The sequence below is a fragment of the Podarcis vaucheri genome (genome assembly GCF_965113315.1).
Source record: "Podarcis vaucheri genome assembly, chromosome: Z".
Classification (NCBI taxonomy): Eukaryota; Metazoa; Chordata; class Lepidosauria; order Squamata; family Lacertidae; genus Podarcis; species Podarcis vaucheri.
The window spans coordinates 15,396,630-15,401,273 of NC_138758.1; the positions used below are offsets into that span (position 1 = coordinate 15,396,630).

The 4,644-nt window shown below is 41.6% G+C and overlaps 1 long non-coding RNA gene across 2 annotated transcripts; it reads left to right on the top strand.

Moving 5' to 3' along the window:
* The first annotated feature begins 1,000 nt into the window (after window positions 1-1,000).
* LOC309523493 lies at window positions 1,001-4,303 on the top strand. Of its 2 annotated transcripts, none has more exons than XR_014215407.1 (3): window positions 1,001-1,093; window positions 2,921-3,086; window positions 4,068-4,303. It is a non-coding gene; the product is annotated as an uncharacterized lncRNA (long non-coding RNA). The 2 variants fall into 2 exon arrangements; XR_014215408.1 differs by lacking the exon at window positions 1,001-1,093 and adding an exon at window positions 1,153-1,278.
* The last annotated feature ends 341 nt before the right edge of the window (window positions 4,304-4,644 follow it).

Here is a 4,644-nt window from a genome sequence, read left to right on the forward strand (position 1 = left end):
AAGACGAATGCCTCGGAAGACGAAAAACTCGCAAGACGAAAGAGTTTTTTGTTTTTTGAGTTGCTTTGCAAGACGAATTTCCCTATGGGCTTGCTTTGCAAGACGAAAACGTCTTGCAAGTTTGTTTCCTTTTTCTTAAAACCGCTTGAAGAGGTGCAGTTGCGACTTGATTGTGCTTCGCAAGACGAAAATTTCACAAGACGAAAAAACTCGCAGAACGAATTAATTTCGTCTTGCGAGGCACCACTGTACTGAGTCAGATTGTCCATCTAGATCAGTATTGTCTACAATGGCAGAAGTTCTCTGGGATTCCAGACAGGGTTCTCTTCTCTCTGCCTTACCTGGAGATGCTGGGGATTAACCTAGGACCCTCTGCATGCAAAACACTTGCCCTACCACTGATCTGCAGCCCACCCCTGATCTATGATTGCACACATATGAAATGGTAGGGTAATGGGCTAATGTTTGCATATATATATTTTCTAAGCCAGCCCTTTTTCCCTTTCATTGATCAGTGTGAATTCAAAATGAAATATTTGAGAAGAAAGGGAAAGGGATAACAATAAAACCAGACTAAAATACAATGGTCGTAATCTGCCCATTGTTACATCAACAGAACTCTCCAATGGCTTCAAGAAGTTCTAAGAACTCTGGAGCTGGGTACCCAATCATTGTAAAATGTTTTCAGACTTAGATATTTTAAAACTAATTCATGCCTGTAATTGCCATGCTTCCAAGTGGAAATCTCTCTCTTTTTTGTATTTAGTTTTATCTATTATAATTAATACTGCTTGAATAAACAAATGTGAAGAAAAAATTGTGTGAGAATTAGGAATTATGTAGAAAGGATTACCACATGTTCAGTCCTCCACTTATATACTGAACAGACAGTCCACTCCAACTGCCCACTTTTCTCAAGCCAGTAGCAGAAAGAAAAGGGGGGGGGACCATTAAGAGTTCAGCCTACCACTTGGTTAAACAGGAATCTGTGGATATATATGCTAAGGGAACCAGGTGGCTTAAATGTTATTTGAGTAGCACAATTTTTTAGCTGGTTGTGGTTGGTCAGACTGTGATATTATGGCATCCGCAGGTATGGCTGGGAAAGATTTCTTGTAAGAAACAGAAGACAGCTGCTGCCAGTCAGTGTAGAAAATACTGAGCCAGATGGACCATTGTTCTGGCTCAACATAAAGTAACTTTCTTTGACATATGTTCTCTGAGCTATGAGCTTGAAGAGCCATGTCCAAATTCCTCCTATGCAACAAAGCTGAATGGGTAATTATGGGCCAGTCACCAGCTCTTATTCCAGCCTAGACTCACAGGGGTGTTGGGGGGATAAGAGGAGGACAAGCTTGTAAATTGTCTCAAGCTCTTTGGAGGAAGAGTGGGTTAATCATTTTAATAACAGTAGTAGTGTCAGCATTTCTGCCCCTCCTTTCAGGGTGAAACCTCCAAGGCAGGTTGCCACACACAAACACACACACACACCCTCATAAAACACACTGAAATATGTTGTTGTTGTTGTTGTTGTTGTTGTTGTTGTTGTTGTTAATTTAATTCATATCCTGCCCTATACTCAGAGATCTCAGGGCAGTTCACAGATAAGCACCAATTCATTAATAACCATATACTCCAGAAATAGATAAGGGATTTTCCTAATGTGCAGCCCTGCACCAAAATGAGCACTCACACTTTACATTGTGGGTGCCCTTTGCGGGATTGCATGTGGTGTGCTGGCTTGCCTCTCATTGTCAATTTCTGGAGGATCACACCCAGCCTCAGTAACCTTCTTCTGGGAGGTGGGCCAGCCCCATTTATAAATAGGGGGTGGAGCCGACAACAGCCAGGCAGTCGGCTCTGGAGATTCACCCTTCCTTTGTTTAATGTTTCTTGTTTGCAGGCTAATTTTTTCTTCCTGTTTAGTGGGCGCTGCTATGGTCTTTGACTAGTTGCTGTTGAAGGACTGAGAATAAATTTTCTTGCATTGGCAGGTTTTGTCTTCCCCGTAGCAATTCGTCACAACTTTGGCGGTTATGGCCTTAGGTGGAATCCTTTAGACCCCCTGCAGCAGTAATTCCAGGGTCCCCCTCTTAAAGGGGTTATATATATGGGTGTCACTGGCCATACACTGAAAGGTTGTAAGTGAACGACCCTGTGTGCGGGGTATGGGCTTGGCTGCCTGCTACACTTACATCTTGCAAAGCGCCCCCATATCCCATTTACCCTGATGAGCCCCAGTTCCCCCCAGATGGGGGGCTGGGAGGGATACATGCCCAAGGCCTAAGCCAAGGGCTTTGGAAGTTTAATAAAGTTGTGGCCTAATTTTAATTCCATATAACGTTGTCAGAGTCTTTATTCCTACCTTATGATTCCTGGGGGCTGGGGCTGTCGCAACCTGATCATGCAATGTACAGCTCTTTAAGCCAATTTGTCAAGTCTAATGATAAGTTTTACAGTTCTGAATCAGTACTCAAATAAAGAATGAAGATAAAGAGAAAAGAAAGGTATTTACTCAACAAATGTCTGGAAACAGCACATACCTTTTGTGTGGTTTGTTGGTGTGTGTGTTCTTTTCTTCCTTGTAATCCTCAAAATGCCTTGACTTTCTTCTTGGGCTGGCTTCATACTCAGAAATGTCATTCAAATTCTGAAATAATTGTGATGTTCTAAAAATATAATATATGCTATGAAGTTCTTAATGTACCGTGACAAAAGGCATAGGAAGATGTAGGGTAGCAAGAAATATTTGAGGGGAGTGATGGCTACCCAATGGATTATTCCCTGGACTTGGTATAAAGTAGGAATCAGTTACTTCAGCAGAAAATGAAAGCTCTCCAATTGCTTAACATGTTTTCTTGTTTTCTGTATTAGCACTGTCAAATTCCCATCTCTGTGGATTTTCTCCCACTCACTGTAGGCTTCCAAATGTCATGAATTGTGACTCAACACAACAGAGTATATGTGTGCACAGAAGGAAAAGGCACATGTGCATTGTGGCAGTGCACAGGGAGAGAAGATCACATCCCACAGCACATTAACACAGATGGTGGGGAGACCCCAAAACAGATACTATTCTGATAAAAGTAAGTGTGTATGCTTATCCTTGCCAGTTATCTCACTTCCTTTTCAGAAGTTTGAAAAGCAGGATCAAGTTTAGTGATTAGTGAGTCACTGAGTACCCCCAACACTATTTTCCTTATATCTTTGTCCCCACACATAAATGGCCAAGGTACTTACTTTTTAAAATGAAAACTGAAAATTCAGAGAATGGAGCCTATCCCAGGGGGTGGGGTGGGGATGGGGGAGGGCTTCTGAATGTCACTTTGTGACTGCAGCCCTGATCTGCAAACAGCATTGTCTCTTTCTCACTTAGCCCATCACGCATGTAAATCCAGGCTGTTGGTTTTTTTTGGTAGGACTCATATTGTCTACCTGCTCTGGCTCTCATTTCGTGGGACTGATGCAATTGTTTGATCTGTACCCTTCACATGCTTTCAGTGGAGAGAAAAACAAAAAGGCCACATTTGTTTTCCATTAAGGAAACAAAAGGCAAGAATTCACACAATGTGTTTCTTACCAGGCTGTATCTAAAAAGTGTAAATGTGTTTTCCTCAAGGTCACTGAGCCAAAAAATGAGCTAAGTTTTTCAAAGTCACAGAAAAGACTGTACTTTGAAGATTATACCCCCATCCAGGTCACCTTCCTCCATCATACAGGGTCATCAGGAAAGATGAAACAGCAACCCTCAAGTTCCAAACACATATGGGACCACGCTCCATAATACATGCTTAGGATATTAGGAAAGCACCCAAAAAGTCTGTAATGCTGTTTTGCATGCACCGGTCTCTACTGTGCAGAAGCAGGGACTCTACCATTTTCTTTCTTTCAACCAAGGGGAAAAATCTTCTCTGTGTTTCCAATGTACAAGTGGAGATTTCTCTGGAAGCTGCTTTGGTCATGATGGAAAATGTAACCACTATATTGAAACTTGGAACTTGCACTGGCACGATTTGGAATTTGGAAATGTCACAAGTTTATTTATCATGTTCCTATTTTCCATCCAGGCAAAATGCAAAAGCTAAAAGTGAGAGGCATCTGAAGGGTCATCACCAGTACCCACGATCTGCAGGAAAAAGACTGGACCCATGTTTTCTAGAAAGGTCCACTTGTGCTGATTAAAATCCTAGCCTCACCAGCACTTACCCTGTTTCTGTCCTACTGCCTGAAAGCAGAGGCTGTATCTAGGTACTTGTGCACCATTTTCACTTTTGTACAATTTCCTGGAAGCCTGAAGTAGCATCATTCTATTTTTTTTTCAAGTTAATTTTTATTGTTTTCCTTACATATTCTTTTCAAACAAATTGTAATAACACCATACATTCCCTTTGACTCTACCGAGTCATGACCCCCCCTCCCTCCCCACAACTGGTATATTTATCCTCTTTCCATCGTGCACATCATTCTCATATTAGTACTATTATACATTGGAGGTATTATGTCAATCCTGCTAGTGTTTTTACAATTCTTCTTTAAATATTCAATAAATTTACTCCAGTTATTTTGGTATCTTTGATCTTCCTGGTCCCGGATCCTCCCTGACAGTTTGGCAAGTTCTGCATATTCTGTCAACTTCGCCTGCCA